Source organism: Diabrotica undecimpunctata, chromosome 7, assembly GCF_040954645.1.
Source record: "Diabrotica undecimpunctata isolate CICGRU chromosome 7, icDiaUnde3, whole genome shotgun sequence".
Classification (NCBI taxonomy): Eukaryota; Metazoa; Arthropoda; class Insecta; order Coleoptera; family Chrysomelidae; genus Diabrotica; species Diabrotica undecimpunctata.
In genome coordinates, this window is record NC_092809.1 from 111,261,385 (window position 1) to 111,282,559 (window position 21,175).

Below are 21,175 nucleotides of genomic sequence, written 5' to 3' on the forward strand. Positions count from 1 at the left end.
AAGGTAATCCCACATGTGCTCTATTGGACTTAAATCCCGGCTAAACGATGGCCAATCCAATCTTCGAATTTGGACCTTATCAAGATAATTACTCACTATGGCAGCGGCATGTGGTCGAGCATTATCATGCATTAACATGCATCTTTTATATCTAATGTAACCAACATATGGAAAACATGACCTTACAGGATGTTTTAAACATAAGAGTCACCAGTCATCCGTTCAATCACTTCCACAAGTACCTCCCAACAAATACCTTCCCAAATAATTATGCCACCACCTCAAAAACTAATGGTCTGGGCGAAATTGCAGATGGCGAATCGTTCTCCAACTCTTCTGTAGTCGTGGTTTTGACCATCTAGCTTCCATATTAAGATTCTGGTCTCATCAGTTAAAAGAACATTTTTCCAGTTGTCGATATTCCACTGAATATGCCTTCTTGCAAATTCTCAACGACGTGTTTTATGATTTTGGAGAAGACGTGGAACTTTGGTAGGGTGTCCGGACTTTAAGTTTGCTTCTTTTAATCTTCGTCTAACTGTTTCTGAACTTACATTTACTTTTAATAGCTCATTTCTGAGATGCGTCGATGTCAATGAACGATTTCGTGTAGAATTAAGAACCAAAAAACGGTCATTAATTTCGATTGTGTACCTTAAACGTCCTTGACCCAGCCTTCGTACAAAATTTTCTGTTTTGCGATACCTTTTTAAAGTATTCGAAACTTTAGATTGACTTCTCCTGAGACGTATCCTTTTTTTGCGTATCCTTCCTCGTACAAAATTACAATCTGTGCTAGGTACTTGGGTTTCATCGCAGTGGCGAATAGGTGGCATTATTTTTAACTTAATTAAATTAAAACAATATTTAATTAAACTGAAAATAACCGAATTAGTATGATTTTTCCTTTGTACGAAGAAGGTAATTTATTATAAAATGAACGACTTTCACTAAACGCTGAATAAAAGTCAAAATAAACGTCAAAATATTTCAAACCAGTTGAGTACATCACTCTTCTATATAAGTATCATAAGTAATCTAAAATTATTTTAAAATAATAATGTCTACAAAAAAAATTGGAAAATTCCAAAATATTCGATATTTTTGTCCATGAGTGTATTTCTCAGTAAAGATTTAATTCTTTTCAATGTAGAAAAACAACATTCACTTTCGACACTTTTCTAATTACGGCATGTCACTGGTATTATCTGAAACAGGTTCTAAAAATTTCCAAAAACGTTCGTAAATTTGGCCATTCTGCTCATATCTTAAAATCATATAATATCTTAAAATAATAACAAGTTGCTGATGAGAAAAAATATCAGTAGTTTTATGACGCTGAATGGATACAAACTGTGCCTCTGAAGCCTGTTTTTTAATCTCTTCCTGGCAAACAGTTACAATAGCATCTAATATGTCATTTTGAACTGATTTTGACGTACCTTTAAAAACAATATTTCCCTGCAAATGTTGTTTCATAGCCATATCGGTTTCTAATACAAAATCAATGAGTCCCCTGTATATTCCTGCTTTCTGATGACTTATCAGGTTATCTCAAAGCTATTTCGAATATGCCACAAAAATTTACACAATCGATAAGACGTGACAAAATGTAACGATTTCTTTAACTTGGTCGTTAAAGTCTTTTACTGATTTTCGATAGCCAGAATCTAATACTTGGTGAACATCAATGTTGCCAATATTCGAAAGTTGCAATTCATTTTTTAAGTGAGATAAATCCCGAAGCCGGTTTTTGTTCACTCTAAAGAAATAGTTTTATTCTTTGAAAACACTAAACATGGAAAACGAAACAAAGATTGTAGTTTATCACACACACATAAACACGAGGTTTTTCTATATTGTTCAACTTTAAAACAACGTTTAAACTTTTTGTTTCTTATGGTACATTCTTGTACCAAGTTTATCTCCAGCCGAGGTCGTCCATTCGTATTTATGAGGAGTCGATCTTCAAAACTATTTGCGTTTTCTTTTCTCCACTGAATAAAGCTCCATCCTAAAACTACTAATATTGTATTTATTATTTAACTAAATCCCACAACAGAAAATACCAAACTATGAATCGAAACGCTCCCATCTCTTTGTGCAATTCAAGCAAGCGAGCAATTTAAGTAAACCCAGCCTGTGAGACATGTTCACCCCTAGGAATTACGTTCGGGTGTAACAATTCATTGGAGCGAGGTGTATTAACTCGAGTAAAAACAGGAGTCACTCCACCGCGCTCCAATGCTCCAGACCATCCCTTTCCCCCCTATAGCACTCTGATGCGCGATAGGGGCACAACTATCAGCCAAATACTCTTCATGTGAGAGTTCTGGGTAATAAAACTGCAACATGGTTCGCTAACCGATTTAAATTCAGGACAGCGTGACGCGCTTTGTTCCTGTAATCCTCTAGTGACTTGTTCTTCGTGCCCGTGTTTTTTGTTTATTTTTTTTTTGGTTGGCCTTCGCCGGGTTTTTATTAGTTTTTTAATTTGTTCAACATTTTTCATATTTTTTTTATAGGATGTCTATATTATGAAAAGTCCTGTTGTTGTTCCTTTGGTCCTTACCCCCTTGGGACCCACACAGTGCGGCGATTTGCAATGTTTGTCGAATAATTAGAGCTACGAACTATCCTCTGTTGGCTTTGTGCAATGCACAAATCCTCAGCGTTTTAAAGAGGCGAATCGCTGGTCTCACGGATTTTAAGATCTATCTTTCTAACTACATGGTTAACTGCCTAATGTCTGGATTCAATGTGAATTTCGCACTTGCCAGGTGTATCCAGCGGCGTAGAGCAAATATTTATATATGATTAATAAATAAAGTTATATTTTAATGATACTGAAATGAATTTATTGGGTGTTCACCGCACAAGTGAATCAATGGAGAGATTGCCCTGATTGTGTATTATGTATAAATTGTAGATAATGTGTGTCCGACCTTCTATTAATTCATTAATGTTGGTATATTCTAGTATTTAACTTAAACATACCAAAAGATAACAGTTTCTCAACCTCTTTATATCTGGAGTTTTACCAATATTAATTCCCTTTACAAAAACATATTGTCTAAACTTCTTTTATCAGTGTTTATTTGATCTTCCTTTCCCACTCCTCGCAGAAACTTCCAAGCAGAAGCTCAGTTGTTTTTCGTATTGGGTGATTAACTTTTGAACGTGACCTAACCCAGCCCTAGACTTTCACTAATATATCTATTCTTTAGCTCACTCAACATCTAATCAATTCTATTTATGCAACAGTTATATGTTTATGTACCTACCATCACTTATAAAATATGCTTTTGAGGTTCATTCAAATATTTCCTCCAACCCCGTATTTTGTTAATTTAATTATGTATTTTATAGACGGAATTCTAAGAAATATTTACATATATATTATATATATATATATATATATATATATATATATATATATATATATATATATATATATATATATACATCAACAGTAATTTGGTAGTTTCACTTTTTTCTGATAACAATTTTATGTAAATATGACAAAAATTAATCAGAAAAAATAACTTTCATAATAATTAAAAATAACTCGTAAAAATATTGTGGCATACATAATTTAATCTTTTGTTTTGTTATATTTGATTGCTAACTATTTAAAACTTGTTATTCAGCAAAATATTTATTCCGCAACACAATAAATGATAATCCGAAATACAGTCAGTAATATTTTGATTATTACTCAAATTTATATATTTTAGGTGTACTATTATTGTGCGAAGTCATCATCTTTATCATAACCTTAATCTCATAACGTTAACTAAAAAATCTCTTAATACGTTTGCTTTGACTTCTTTTTCTGTTAGTACTGCAAATAGGATATATTTGCATTTTTGGTAGATGGCATTTTGCTTAACTTTTTTTGATTGATTTTTCCTGATTTTTTAGCCATAATGTTCTTCGTCGACATACATCCATTACATTTATCATTTCGTATTATGTGTCAAAAATATTCTGCTTTTCTAGATTTTATGAATGTCAAAATTTCTGTTCCTCTTCCTATTTGTTTCAGTTTTGTTTTCTTAGTGATGCGATAGGTCCAAGATAGCCCAAGCATTCAGAAATTGCATCACATTTCAAACGGCTATAGTCGGTTACATAAAATATCATTTAAAGTCCAATCATCAGTGCCGTATAAGAGGACAGGGGAGATACAACATCGAAGATTTCATATTGATAATTGCACATTGAGTCTAATAGTGCAAAATATTCTTTTCAAATGGTTACATGCCACATTGTTCACTTACAGTTACTACACGATTTTTGTTTTGAACGGTGTCCTCTGTATTCATGGGATCGTTGATCTGTTGAATCTTACAAGTCTTCTCTGCATAATTTTTGCGACTTTATTTTTTAATATATATCAAGGCTATTCTCTAACCGACAAGTTGAATCTCCAAGCTGAGCGCTTAGAGCTGAGTCTTAGTAGATCGCAGCCTAGAAACTACTCTACCAGGTACAACATTCTATCAGGTACGCAAGTCGTCTACAGACAATTCTGAGTTTCACCATCGAAAAATTTATAATACCCATCTTCGTCCGTGTAAAGATCTGGTCTACTGGCAAGGAGATTGTTATACCAATAGCTGACTCGTTGCCTACTCTAATTAGCCATTGGTATACCAAGCACCTTTAAAATGTGATTTTTACAATTTTTAAGGGTTTTCACTCTTATAACAGAGGTCTTCTAATGTTTTTTAATGTGTTTTGTGTCGACAATTACTCTATCATGAGGTATTTATAGCTTATAAGACGAAGCTCTGAAGATAGCATATTACATACCGAAAGTACTCAGCTGATTTTAATAAAAAAAATTTTAACATTATAACGTTTTTTGAGAACATACACCTGTTGCCAGTTTGACCTATATTTTAGAAGTGTGTACAATTCATACAATCTTTTTGCAATTTTAAACTAATACCTTAAGTTTTACTCCATCCTTGTATAAATTTAGTGGCTGTTCTGTAGTACCAACCATGTAATATATTGAAAAAACACACAGCTTAATCCACATTTGGACGTTATCTCCATATTTTTCATAATTAATGTTGTTTCTCGGTAAGAGGTCAAACGATCATTTAAGAAAAATATTTTGAAATAAGTTTTTATTATTTTATGGAAAGTACATGGAGTATTTCAGCGCCTAATTAAAGAATGTCACGTTTACACGTAATTATTAGGCCACATTTATTTAATATTTAAACCAATACAAATAAGTAGATAGATGGCCTAGCAACAAATAATCAGTTTTAAGTAAGATTCAAAGAAGTTATTAAATCTTATAGAATATAATAAATTCAAGATACATTGTTGCTATTATCATATAGTATAGAAAGTTGGACATTATAAAAATTGTTTAATAGAAATATCTTTAGAAAATTAATTAAAATACTCATGAAGTCATGAATATCTTAAGTTAAGATTTTAACTTAAAACTTATTCTTTAATAGCTAGTACACTAATTAATAAATAATAATAAGAAATATGATGTTAGAAAATTGAAAGATCCCAATGTTCGACTGAAGGTGAATGAAACAGTGAGAGAAATAAAGGAACAACACCTGAAGAAATATATGAGAAACGAAAATCGTGGCTGACCGATGAGATACTTGAACTTATTAAGAGAAGCTAAAGAGAAACAAAAAACAGAACAATGTCAAGAAATAGAGGAGTACCAGAGTCGATATGATAATTTCAATGTCCATTGAAAGGTGAAGAAAATAGCTGAAAAGTTCCGAAAACGACACAGCGAAAAAATAACAGATGATGAAGGCAATCTTACCATAACGAAAGAAGATAAAAAGAAAGTATGGGAAGAATACTTGAAAAAACTTTTCCACGGCCTTAGAACAATACAAGAACCCACCACCCACCATTGAAGAAAATTCAGGTTCCGAAATCCTACCAGAAGAAATAACGGCAGCCGTTAGACAAATGAAGGATGGAAAGGCACCGGAACTTGATGAAATTCCTGCAGAACTGCTGAAGCTATTAGATGCAGAACAAATAAAAATAATAACTGAAATATTTAATGAAATATACAAGGCAGGAAAAATACCACTAGAGTGGCTCAAATCGGAGTTCGTCCCATTGCTCAAAAAACCAGGAGCAAAAGAGCCATCTGCTAAACCTGTTTTTAAGTCATCGACAAAAGAATTTACCGGAAATGCGAGGAACAAATTGCGCCCAATCAGTTTTGGATTTGTGAACGCCGTTGGTATGAAGGAAGCTTTATTTAGCGTGCAGGTATTGTTTCAGAAATGTAGAGATGTCATCTGTAATGTTTTTGCATGCCTGATTGACTACAAGAAGGCTTTCGATAGAGTCAGGCATAAACAAATGATGGAAGTGTTGAAGAGGACAGAGATTGACGGAAGAGACCTAAAATAATAGCTAACCTGTATTGGAATCAATCAGCGGTACTCCGAATAGATGGATAATATACAGATCAGGTCAAAATTCTTAAGGGGAGTGAGATAGACAGACTATATTCCTTGTTAAAGGTTTCTCGGAAAATAAAATATTACAAGGGTTCCTGTAAGTCACCTTTATACAACAGTATACCAATATAGTAGATAATAGCTTAAAAGTTTGCAAACAGGAAACCATAGATTAATTAATTATACCTCGTAAATCTACATCAAAACACATAAGAACGGGTTTTTTCGGATTCCGATGACTATGCAAACCACAGGTGAAGTCCACCTTCATATACGCTGGAAACTTCTTACTTAACAAAACACAAAACACAGTGATGTATCTCTCAGTTTAATAACTGTATAGAGCTCTATATATACCTATATATATATATATATATATATATATATATATATATATATATATATATATATATATATATATATATATATATATATATATATATATATATTCGTCGTTTTTTCGTAGCAGTGACACTAATAATATTCGAGGTCAATAATTTCATGTCAATGGATTTACTAATATTAAGTATAGTAAATAACAAAATGACACAAAACAATATTTTCAGACCCATTTTAATCATTCTGTGTCAACAAAAGCATTACCGTAGTACTTTCATTATCATCAGCCTTAGCGAGATTCCCAAGCAATAATAGACACCGGAAGAGAAAGATCAGAAATAATAAAAATAAAAAATGGAGTAAGATAAGGAGACGCGCTCTCAACGGTACTATTTATTCTATCACTAGACAAGATATTAAAAAGCTATCAAACGCAGGAACTAGGGAACAAGAATGCAGTACAAATAATAGGATATGCGGACGATATAACCATAGTAGCAACAGATAAAAAGGCTTTAAAGAAAACCTTCCAAGAAATAGAAAATGAACCCAAACTGAGAGGACTGCAAATAAATGAAAATAAAACAAAATGCACGAACGTAAGCAAGAAAAAGAAGGCACAAATAACAGAACTGACAATAGATGCACACAATTTCGAAGAGTTTGAAACATTCAAATATTTGGGAGTACTAGTTAACAGAAGAAATGAAAGTGTAGATATAAAAAGAAGAATTCAAGCGGGAAATACGGCGTTTTATAGAAATAAAAAATGTTTATTAGAGATAAGAAGATAAGCCGAAACACAAAAATGAAAATCTACAAAACAACCATAAGACCAATAGTAGTTATGCCGCAGAAACATTTACATTAACAGCAAGAGAAGAAGAGCAATTGAAAGTTTTTGAGAGGAAGATTATCAGAAAAATACTGGGACCAAAGAGGGAAAACGAAGAGGATGCAAGACAATGGATGAATCACGAAATACAAGAATGGATGGGTCTTCTTCTTCTTGTAGTTCGTTCTCCTATCGGAGGTTGGCTATCATCACAGATATCCGTACCTTATTGGCGGCTGCTCTCAAAAGATCTACTGAGCTGCAACTATACCACTTTCTTAGGTTTCTCAGTCAGGAAATCCTTCGTCTTCCTATGGATCTTTTACCCTTGATTTTACCTTGCATTACGAGCCTTAATATCTCATATTTCGCACCTCCCGTAATGTGGCCTAAATATTCCAGCTTTCTTGTTTTGATGTGCTTTATGACCTCGCAATCCGTCTGTAGCCTTCGTAACACTTCTGCATTTGTAGTGGATGGGTCAAGAGAACATAGTTAGAGCAATAAAAGCACAAAAAATTAGATGGTATATACACATGATGAGAATCCGTTACGAGTTATAACGGAATGGATACCACCAGGAAAAAAAGAGGCAGACCTAGACTGAGATGGAGACAACAAGTGGAAAAAGACTTATGGAGAATGGAAATTAGAAATTAGAAAGGACAATTTTAAAGAGAGAGAAGAATGGAAAAAAGTAGTGGAAATAGAGAAGTCACGCCAGAAACTGTAAAACCAAACCCAGAATGGGATGATCTCCCACACAAACAGGATCTTCAAGTGAAAACCTCTTCAACTTCTTCGGGAGCGTATAGCTTGTATATATAATATAGATAACAAAATGACAAGACAATATTCAGAACTATTTTATTCATTCTGTGTCAACAAAAGCATTACCGTAGTATTTTCATTATCATCAGCCTTGGCTTTACAACCAATCGTGGACACTTGACCTGTTCCAAAATCAGTTTCTATTCCTTTCTATTACTTGCCTTGGTTTTCTGGTTTCGAACTGCAAATGTGTTTGGGATTTCCTTCGCTTGATCTTTAAATGTTGCTCTGGACCTAACCCTCCTCCTTCCATCTGGTCCTAGGTTAGATACGGGTTTAGTAGGTTTGTTCTTATTCATTATCTCTGCACGGTCTAGCCATCGTGGTCTGTTTTTACAATTTTGTCAAGTTTACTGTAAAGGTTGTAGCGCCAGCTCTATTTTATTTTTAAGTATTTTACGTTCAAAGCAGGTTAGTCGAACTTCCCTGCTTTTCGCCATCGTCCATGTTTCTGACGAGTAGATAAGAACGGGTTTAGTATGAGTTTTTTACATTAGTCTCTTTTCTCTTAAGACTTTTTTTAGTCCAGGATAAGCTCCATTTGATAGATATGCTCTCATGTTAATTTCTGCGCTTGGTGTATCAGTTCAGCCTGAGCGTATTCTGCACCTTTATCCCCGATTCACTTACCGCAGTTTTTTTATCGCAATCTAATTATTCAGTTTATAAAAGAAATTGTTCAATATAAGTTTTTAATTTTGCATATAAACGATTTTCCAGTGTGTTCAGATGTTCAACTCATAACCTCAATTAATTTTCAAAGGTCCAGATCCAGGGCGTGTTAATTTTCTACTTAATGTATATTATTAAATAAATATCCTCAAAAACTTCATATACATAAATCCACACCAGGTTTTAAGAGGGACGGCTTTTGAAAACGGGTATACCTTTCTAACAATTCTTAGAATAGAAACAAAGCAAAATGGTTTACAAATGCATCGTTAGTAACTAATCAATCAGAAAACTTAAACAAGAATAATAATGGTAGAGGTACCGTTAGGTTTTAAAAGTAAATATCTGGTGGTTACGGTAATTCCGTTAATTCTGATGGAAATTACTATCTACTAAAGCTATTAAAAGATTAAAAGAGGTAAAATTTATAAAATATTGTATTGAGTATTAGTTTATGACTGGAATTACATTTAAGTAAAAATTATTGTAAACTATTAGGAATATTTTGCAAAAGAATATTCTTTTCAGATACCATATCAGCTTTGTAATTTCAATTCATACCATACTCCCTTTTAAAATTATTAATAGCACAATTTTTATGACACACTTCAATTGCGTTTTATGTTGTATTCGAAGTTAGATTATTTTTTATAAATTCTTGTATAAAACTTAGACAAAAGGGTATCGATATTTATATTTTTTCTGCTTGAACAGACCAATATAAAGATTGTTGTAATCTTCTACAATAAAAACGGTTCTATTAGGCGAGTGGTTTACTCCAAAAAGACGCTTAGGAACGAACTATATATATACGACAATTTTTTTTTGCATTTATAATGAAACAAACCTTTTTAACTCGACTCGATATATTTTTCCAAGTGTATCTTTCAAATGTATTTTTTTTTTTTTTTTATTTTTCCAAGTATGCAAGTAATTGTTATTAACAAATACCTCAAAAAAACAATTTCATCAAATCGCTTTGAAATTTTTGGAATTTTTAGAAAAATCCTTCCCTTTAGAGTTATTTGCAGAAATTAACGATTTTTGGGATTTTTGTTAATAACAATTGTCAGCACACTTAAAAAAAATTTTAAAAATAATAAATTTGAACTTTGAAAAATAAATAGAATCGAATAAAAAAAGGTTTGGTACATTAGAAATGCAAAAAAAATAGTCGATTTATGCTCTGCTAATGGGGTAAACTGCTCGTCTATAACATACATTTCCAAATAGAGTATAGCAAAATTGTGTGATATATGGCCCTTGCAGAGACAGCGTGACAAACGAATGGAGGGGCAGATACAATAACGAGCTAGAGTCTCTATTCGGAAAAGAAAATCTAGTCAGATATATAAAGGCCAATAGACTCAGATGGGCAGGGCATGTGATACGCAGTAACGACAATCGCCTTATAAACAATGTGTTCTGGGAAAGGCCAGAGGGAAGAAGGTCTGTAGGGCGGCCTAGAAAAAGGTGGAAAAATGCAGTCAAAGAAGATCTAGAGAAAATGGGAGTGTGACAATGGGAATTACTGGCACATTACCGACAAACATGGAAGGCAATAGTAAACGCGGCAAAGACTCACGAAAAGTTATAGCGATATTGATGATAATGATGATGAAAATTGTACCACAGCATTTCGATGGCCTAATCTTTCTTATGTCAATTCATGAAGCTGGTTTGATCTAAACTGGCCTAATCTATTTGACAATTAATGGGACTGTGATGCGGCATAATAAATCTCGTTATTTTAATTTATATTTATATATTTCTGTATTTTTAAGTTTACGTGACTTCATTAACTAAATTTTTGGAAAACTACCTAAGGTATTATACTATTTTTAAATCGAAAATATCTACATAGTAGCAATTACATTATCAGTGAATTTTAATTTTGGGAATACGTAAGTATCTAGATATCATTTGAATTGTTTTTAAGATAATATAAAATATATTTATAATTCATCTTATTTAAATATATTTAAAAATACATATGATTTAGATTTAGAATTTTTTATTTCTACAAAAAATTGTAAGTTTATTCTTTATCTTAATGGTATAAACACTGTTTAACTTATGAGTCTAGTAGGGAATTAATATTATATGTGGAAAACTGAGAATTTTAAGAAATACGAATTAACCAATTTAGAATAAAAATTGATTACAGTAAAATACATTCTGACACATCACTCCCACATAATCCTATCCTGAATAGGTGTCATCAAAAAAATAGGTTTTGTTGACCTTGATTATTCTTTTTTGAATATCTGCTTTTTCCACACACACACACACACACATAGTGATCAACCCTGCCCCTAGGAACATGTGTATTACCATTGTACAGTGGCATCCACATGTCCGAAGATCAAACCGGTGTCACCTCACTGTGAAGTGGTACCTATTTGACCCCCAGGCTTTTTCTCTACCCCTCCTTAACGTGTGACTTACGTGGGAAGGCTTATGATCTTGAAAGTTACTTCGGGTGCTCTGAGTAATGGAACACCCTCTGTTTCTCATGACTGTGGTTAGGCCACCTATCTGTAGGGGTAGCACACATATCGGCTTTTCTCCCTATTGATTTGGCAAAATAAATTTTGTTGTCCTCGTCGGCTGGGCATTCGAGTGGTCTGGCCACCGAGCCCATGTTTGTCGCACATGGTCTTGTTGCTCAAGTTCCGCGATAAGGTCTCTATGTGACCTGCCATAAGGGCCTACGCCTAAGCGGCTGTGTAAAAGATCTGATGGGCCTTTTATATTTATTCATTCAGTTTTAGTGCGAGCATCAGTATTTACTGATACTCGAACGTATACAGAGAATTTAGTGCGATGACTGAAAGTTTTTTATCCTTATCATCATACTCAGCGTGCTACTGTCCTTAAAGGGCCTCTACCTGCTCAAGTTGTCTGCACTATTCTGCTCTGTCTCATTCTTGAATTTGGTCTGCCTTATCTTCTAATTGCCACCGCTTGCGCTCTTAGACTTTTTTTATCATGTTCGATTCGGAGGTCCGGGCTATAATATCTTGCTTTATAATGCCCTGCCCATTGCAGACGGTTTCGCTTGATTATAGTGGTAATATATTTTCCACCTAACTTATGCTTGTAGATAATCTGCAATTCAAAGTTATATATACGCCTCCATATTCGGTTTTTACAGAGTGCTCCGCATATTTTGCGTAGTACCTTTGTTTCAAAAATCGATAGAGAGGATTTATCTGTTCTCTGATCCATATGTGAGAACGGAGACTATCGGTATTCTCTACAGTCTTATACGAGTTTTTTAAAAAAAAAGCTAAGTACTTTGATAGACCATGATAACATCTATTTGAAATTATGATGAGTATATTTATTTACTCTAAGGTGTTAATATTGAGGTTAACCAATGCCCTAGATACAGTACGTTAGATTTTGGATTAGATTACAAGGTAATTGTAATTCCCGATCTCCTCCGACACCATGACAGAAAATCATATTATTTACTTATTGTAGTTATGATTATTAAAAATTCTTCTATAAAAATAAATTTGATTTTTTGTGTTTATCTCCTACCAGAGTTTATAATTTTGCTCGAAAGGAGCTATAGTGTATTTTTATGTATGAGAGAGTAATAAAACAATGAATTATGTATGCAAATCCCTAAACTGTTGATACGGGTGACTCAATGAAAAACAGATATTTGTCAACAAGTTTACAGAAGTATATAGGAAAACAATTTTAAATTGAGTATGACCACCAGGTATAAAGGTTGGAGCAGAATAGAATACAATAGTTGTGAGGGATAATAATCCCTAAATAAGGTTGCCAGTGTCGGAGTGATGGAGGTTAACAGGTACTAATGAATTTGCAAGAAATGTAAGATGTTTATTTTATTGGTTATATATAACCAATAAAAGTTTAATAAGTACCTACCTATTTGCAAAATAAAGTTTAATTCTTTAGATAAAATAAAACGTTTTATTTTATCTATTTGCAAAATAAAGTTTAATTCTTTGCCTATTTGCAAAATAAAGTTTAATTCTTTAGATAAAATAAAACGTTTTATTTTATCTGAAATGAGTGGATTCCACGAAGTAAGGGTTTCAACAATCAAACATTTAATTCTTTAATTCCAGGAATCTACGACAGTAATTGACTAGATAATTACCTTCTAAACTTATTCCACAGAAAATGTGATAGTGGGTTTTTCCATTTTGTATATAGGAAGGTCCAAGTGGCGTATTCAAAATTCTTAACAGTTCACTAAAAGTAGGTACTTCAGTTGCAAGGTGCAGTTTATTGTGTATACTAGTATTATGGAAAATTTGGAAGTGCCGTGTAAACGCCGAAAAATTGGTCCTCTAACAGTTAATGAAAAAACATTAATATTTAATTGTTTTAAATCATTTACAGACAAACGTTTATGTGAAAGTGTTGATGAGACCGTTGAGTTAGTTAGCAGTACACTTGGTGTTGGGAAATCTACGATTTACAGAGTTATTAAAGAAGAGAAATGTGGTAGTTTTCAAATGCCACGTAATGCTCCAGGGAAACCAAAATTTCAAATAGAATATCATTTTAAAGAAGGACTTCGACGGAAAGTGCATGAATTCTTCTTTAGACAAGAATTTCCAACATTGAATAAAGTTCTTGTCTCAGTTCGAGATGATAAGGATTACCCAGAAATGAGTCGAAGTACGTTATGGAAACTTTTAAAAGAAATAGGCTTCCGCTGGAAAAAGAATCCCAGAAAGTCTATTTTATTAGAAAGAAGCGATATTGTCATATGGAGAAGACATTTTCTAAGAACCATAAAGGAAATGAGAAACCAAAAAAGAAAAATATTTTATCTTGATGAAACATGGATCAACGAGGGTCATACACCAAATAAATTTTGGCAGGATGAAACTGTTACAAGTCAAAGGCACGCTTTTGTAAATAACTTATCTACTGGTTTAAACCCACCATCAGGAAAGGGACGCAGGCTGATAATAGTACACATTGGCAGTTCAGACGGTTTTGTTGAAGGTGGTTTATTAACTTTTGAATCAACTCGTACCGGTGACTACCATGAAGACATGAACGCTGATGTCTTTCAAGAATGGTTCGAACAAATGATAGATCTTCTTCCTAAGAACTGTGTAATAGTAATGGATAATGCAAGTTATCACTCCAGACTTATAGAAGGACTACCCACAACCAAGTGGTTAAAAAAAGACTTGCAGAATTGGCTGAGTTCAAAAAATATTACGTACCATTCCGGATCTATAAGAAAGGAACTTTATTCGTTGTGTGCCCTTCATAAAGAAAAATTTAAAAAATACGAAATTGATGAAATTGCCAAAAATCGTGGAATGACAGTACTTAGATCCCCACCATATCATTGTGAATTAAACCCGATTGAACTGGTATGGGCACAGATAAAGAGTGAAGTTTCAAGAAAAAATACCACTTTTAAAATTCATGATGTTAAACAGTTGTTTTTGGAGGCCGTAAATAATGTAAAACCTGAAAACTGGGAAAAGGCAGTAAATCACACTATTAAAGAAGAGGAAAAAATGTGGAAGCTGGACAATATTACTGATAAAATGATCGAGCCAGTTATTATAAATCTTGGTTCTGAAAGTTCATCTTCTGAATCTGATTTGGATTTGTAACAAGTAGCTGTAAGTTTTATATTAATATTTTTATTCATCTATTTAACATACCTTAGACGGTTTTAAAAACTCTTTTTCTCTTTTGTAATTTTTAAAAATTAAAAAAATGTGAATTTTTTAAAACCCTTTTTAATGTAGGCCAGTCAGTTCTAATATAGTGTGTGATAAAAGAGGTCACTTTTGTTTACATACACATAACACTTTATAACACTGAAATAATTCATTTATTTTTTACAATTATTCAAAGTAATTTTTCAATTAATCTTGAGCACGCCCATGGAGTGGTCGGAGCTACCAGTTAAAATTATGCTAATTACTCTCTCGTTCATAAAAATAAACTATAAAAATGTCTACGTGTTTTTGATATTAGACGTCTGTAATTTAAAAACATAGTTTTATTGCCGTTTCAATATTCAAACATAAAACAAGCAAATTATAGTATAAAAGAAATTTAAACTTATGTAACATTGGATAAGATGGTCAGTACTGTATTACCAAGAGCAAATACGATGATTGTTGTAATAATCATTCAACTTTCAGAGTAAAGGTTATCACTATTCTAAAATAGTGTAACGCACTAATGACACCAGCAAAATCATTCCATTTTATCGTAAAGATAACGCCTAAAGATAATTAAGTGCTCCGTAAGACATGCTTCCGAAGAGTTTAAAATAAACTGCCATGGAATCAGGACAGGTGATTTTGTTTTGTTGAGTTAAAAATTGCACTGAAAATCAATCTTTTTCAAGAGGAACATTTTCCTTGTGTATGTCGTATAGTCGCTGTGCTAGTGATTCTGTCTTTCATACATTTTTATGTTATTCAAAATGTAGTAGTACTTAAGAAAAGTTTAATCTCCGTTGATGAGACAGTACAGTGTATTAGCCAGGAGTCACAAAACTTTTTCGTCACTGTCTTACTAAACATATTTTCAATAGGATGGTAGGTATTTGCGAAGAGACTGATGGGTGACAAATGGATACCCATTGAGCACAATTATTGTCGACTTTCGTTGAAAAATCCGAACAGCAAGACCTACAATTAGCAGATAAAGAGCAACTTCTTTTACGTGAACGATACTTTTGAGACCCAAAGCCATGGGGAAAGTCTTCTTCTTCTTCTTCTTCTTCTTCTTCTTCTTCTTCTTCCTTCTTGTATGTAACCTTTAAGGCCTGTTTCTTCTTCAATATTAACCTCCTAAATTGTTTAAATTGTCGCACTATCTTTTTTTGGTCTGCCAATAATTCTTCGTCCATTTGGTTACTTATCTCGTGCTATTCGTACTATCCTATCCTCTGTCATTTTACTGATGTGTTCGTTCCACTCCTGTTTCCTTTTTGTCATCCATCCATTTATGTCTTCTATATTGCATGCTTTTCTTATGTTTTCGCTTCTCTCCCTATCCAACAGACTTTTCCCTGATATTCGTCGGAGTATTTTCATCTCTGTTGTTTCTAGTAGTCGTCTCGTCGTCGTTTCTGAGGCGTATGTCATTATTGGTCTTATACTGGCTTTATAAATTCTTGACTTCATCTCAGTGTTAATGTATCTGTTTCGCCATATAGTGTTATTAAGGCATCCTGCCAGTCTATTTGCTTTTTGTACTTGATCTCTCACTTCTTTGTCCAGGTCTCCATAGCTGGACAATGTCATTCCAAGTATTTTATTTCCATTACTTGTTCAGTACTGATGCCATCAATTTCTATTTTACATCTGGTTTGTTCTTTGCTGATTACTATTGTTTTAGTTTTCTGAAGTGAGATTGTCATATTAAATTCTTTTGCTCTTATATTAAATCTGTGGACCAGTCTTTGCAAACTATCTTCATCTTGGGCTATCAATATTTCATCGTCTGCGTAACAGAGTATTTTTATTTCTTTGTTTCCCATTCTGTATCCTGTTCTTTTGTTAACGCTTTTGACGATTTCATCCATGATTAAATTAAAGAGGATATGGCTCAATGAGTCCCCTTGTTCCTATTCCGCTGCCTATTTCTATAGGTTCTGTAAGTTGTCCATCTATTTTGACTTCTATTTTGTTGTTTTGGTAGATATTTTCGATAGTTTTTATAATATTTAGGGGAAATTTTCGATTAAACAGAAGATGGATTATATCTTTGACTCTTACTCTATTAAACGCTTTCTTTAAGGCAATCAGACACAGAAATGCTGTTCTATTACACTCTGGTGATTTTTCAGTAATTTGCTTTATAACGAGAGAGAGGCTATTGAAATCCAAAAACACCCTATTGACTATTCAAATACAAAATGTCTCACAGATCAAAGAAAATACCGATTCAACCGACAGAGCACGAGGAGGACATGAAGAGAGTTGGAGATGAATTCGTCAGGGAGAAATAATTCCACTACAATTACAATAATATGTACCTACCGTTACAGTTTCAAAAAACTCTCTGTTAAACTAAAAATTTAAACAGGAGCACAAGGTAACTTCGGTTTAGGAAACAAAAACCTGTAACGAAGAATGAATGTTTTACAATCATTTATGTTTGAAATATGTTGTAACTGATTATTGAATGAATTAGAGTATCTTATGTTATCGCAAAGACTAAAAATTGCGCAGAAAATTCACAAATTTGTAATAAACATTGATAAAATTCTTAAATCAACGATAATGTTCGGTTTGCAACGTTTAAGATCTACGTCGCATAATATTATCTAATACATAACAAGGTTATTACAGATATACCTATATATTTCAATTACGTAAACCCTTATATGAAATAACTTTAACTACGCCACATTAGTGAAACGTCTTTATTATAAACTAACTGAATTTGCTATGATTTAAAATTTAAATCCTCCACAAAAATGTGTTATTATATTAAATCCCTTACAACACATTTGCAATTAATTTTATATAGCTTTCGGTTTGTTTAGAATACAATTGAATAACAGATTAAAAAATTTAAAAATCTTAACGTCACTACTACTGAATTACTATACAGTGTAGTAGAACAAAACGTTTTTAGAATCTTACATAAACGTTTTTCGTCTATTAATGTTCTTATTTATGGCATTGTAAAATTACAATATTTTAATAAACGAATTGCCCAATAATATGGGCAATTGGTTTGTTATAAAATCTAAATACATCTCACCATTAAGATTTTCTACAAAAAATATGGTACCACGACGTAGTTACCAACGATACCAACTCCAATCCATCTAGTTCAAATTGAATCAATGCATTATGGTGAACAGGAGCACTATCAGTGTCATTCAAAAAGGTCTTCCAATAATATGGGCAATCGGTTTACTATAAAATCTAAATACAGTACATGCAACCAACTTACACCTTTAAACGATTAACGGAATTCGCAGAAAACCTTTCGTTGTAGTAAAAGGCACGGCAAACTGCACTGGAGTTCTCCATAATCTTTTTAATTACTTACTTTGTTTAGCATATTTTTGCCTGTATTATCAGTTAGAGTTAATTTGTATAAAATACGGAGCAAAAATTCAAATGGAATTTTAAATATTATTGTTTATTTGGCTAATAATGAATGTATAAATATAATGGTTAACCTGCTGTACAATTATATTGTAAATAACATTATAATGGTGTACTTACTGATTATTTAAATTTATAAATCATCATCATCATCACTAAATTCACTACCGCTATCATTATGTTGTATACGCTACAATCACTGGATTACTTTCACTAATTTTATTTTTGTTTAAAGTTTTGGCCCATATGTCTGGAGTTTCAGTTTTAAGAGCTTTTTGCCACATTTTCCTAACTGCATCGTCACTGTATCCACTGCATCCAACGTGATTATCATAATACGTTTTACATATACCCCAGATGTGTTCGATGGGATTAAACTGGCAGTGATACGGCGGTAACCGTAGTACTTGATGTCCATAACTTGATACAATTTGGTCAACTATATAAACTGTTGTTTTTTCATTACGTTTCGAAATTTCCAGTAACTCTGATTTGAAGGCGTATTCCGGAAAATTGATATTATTTTTAACTAACCAATTTTTTATGCTCGGTACGTTCCACGACTGTCCTGGTTGTTTCTCCAAGATCTCCGAATGGTAAGGTGCATTATCTAAAACTGTAACTAATGGTTCACTCAGACTAGGTAACAGTTTCTCCTCAAGCCATTTAACAAACATATCTGCATTCATGTTTTCATGCTAATCAGCAGATTTTGATTTTGAAGAAAAAATCAAATCTGCGTTTTTATAAAACCTTCTTTCCCTCCTGCATGAAGAATGATGTCTTTTACCTTCGCTATCTGTGTGTTTTATTGATTGTATGCTGTCGTCTTGCCAAGTTCTGTAATTCCACCCTTTGCAAATATCCATGTCTCATCTAAGTATACGAATGTTGTATTTTCAGATTTAAATATAGAATATTCTCTCAAAAATTTAATTCTTTTGTGAACCACACTACTCCTTTCGCATAAAAGTAATTTATTATTTTCTTTTTTGAAAATAAATCCTAAATCTCTCAACACTTTCCAAAGGCTAGTCCTCTTAATTTCAGAAACTTGTATTTCTCTTATTTTGGCCAGTACAGTATCTAAACTGACATGTTGATTGTTTTCACGCATTCAATTCAAAATATTACGAATTTCAAATTTTTCTCCATCAGGTAAGTCAATGCTCCTAGAATGTTTACGAGTTGTTTTGTTGTGATATTTTAGTAAAAAAAAACTATGAACAACGGGTTAATGACACATATATTTATTTTATACCCAAAATTTAGCAGTGTTAAACATTATGGAGAACGCCAGTGTTGTTTACTGTGCCTTTTACTACAACGAAACGTTTTCTGCGAATTCCGTTAATCGTTTAGTGGTGTAATTTGGTTGAATGTACTGTACATCTCGCCATTTTATATCTGGTATGGATTAGTTGTGACATAATAATGAAAGTTATGCCTATTAACAGAATTGTTTTAATGAAACGTAGCTCCATCTCCAAATAGTACCTTATCGAAGAAATCTCTCTGCTGATTGATTTTATCTAAGGCACATTCACAAAATACGATTCTCCTTTCAAAATCTTCCTAAAATCATGTTTAAAAATTTTGCAAACAATAAAAAAATATAGCAGCAATAGATCATTGTTATTATGCTTCTTTTTAATTATAGAGAGAGTAGAACTTGTTACGATTTTCATAGAAAATTGATTATACCTTTGTAAATACCCTGTATAACATAACAAAACTTTATATTATTGTGCTGGGGAAGTGAAGAAGATTTTGAATTTAAAATAAAAGATAGTATGTTCCATTAAAAAAAACATAAGTTTGGTATGCCACTATGTTATCGAACACCCTGTAACATTCTAACTAATTTTGTAATGTGAACCTCAAAGTTGCCTACAATTTTTGTTATTAACTTTTATTGCTAGCTATTATTATAGCGGATGTACTACTACGTCACACTAATCAATCACCCTGTATATAGTTCCCGCGGTCTTTTTTAGTTCCCCATTTGTTTGTCAATATGTGTACTACATTACATAGCGTCAAAAACATTGTATCTCCGCGAAAAATTCTATTTTAAATAGCGTTGGACTTGGTAGATTTCGGGTATACTCGTACTCGTATCGTCATTAGGACAGTGAAGTTACCAGTGTCCTTGTGCTTTATAAAATGTACATTAAGTATAAATTGCACATTTACAAACCCAGGAAACAAAATGTGTCCAAAGTAATCGCGATAATTGAATCAGCCACAATTAAATTAAGATTGGTAAGACATGTAGCCACTACAAAAGTAAGAAGGTAGCCAGACATGCTTACCTACTGACTAACGAACAAAAGAGAAGTGCAGCAGAGGAAGATTGTAATTATAAATGTACATTAATTGTGCTAATACAATTTTTCCATTTTTAAATATATAGACAGATTTTATATTTCAAATAAACTTTTGACTTCCTAATATTGATTTCAATTGCCAATGATTTGAATAGCGGCTATTTGATATTTGTGCGGCATCATTTCCGTAAAAATTCGTTAATTCGTGTAATTTTTTAATACGCAAATGTTTAGACAGGACGCATATTACGTTGCCAAAACGCAAAACGGTATCTCGTGTTTTACAAACCACATAAATCAACGCAATCCTGACCACTCACTATACGTTTTGTTGTGATATGCTGATCCTACCTTAACGTGTCTGCTATTTATTCTTGGCATTGTACGATTCTTCTTACACTGATCTTTTTAATTTTCTTCCTTTCGGATGATTTCTGTTGAGGAAACGAGAAACATTAAACATTAGTAAATATTGTGCAATATTCGGTTTTATTGTATCACTTTTTAATCATTTCTTAATATACCCTTCCAAACTTGATTTAATAATTGTTGTGAAACTATTTCCAAAATATGTAAACGTACTTA

The 21,175-nt window shown here is 32.7% G+C and overlaps 1 protein-coding gene across 4 annotated transcripts in view; it reads left to right on the forward strand.

Moving 5' to 3' along the window:
- Positions 1–21,175, forward strand: part of Sam-S (S-adenosylmethionine Synthetase) — a 65,708-nt gene that overhangs the window by 2,833 nt on the left and 41,700 nt on the right. The window lies entirely within an intron of this gene.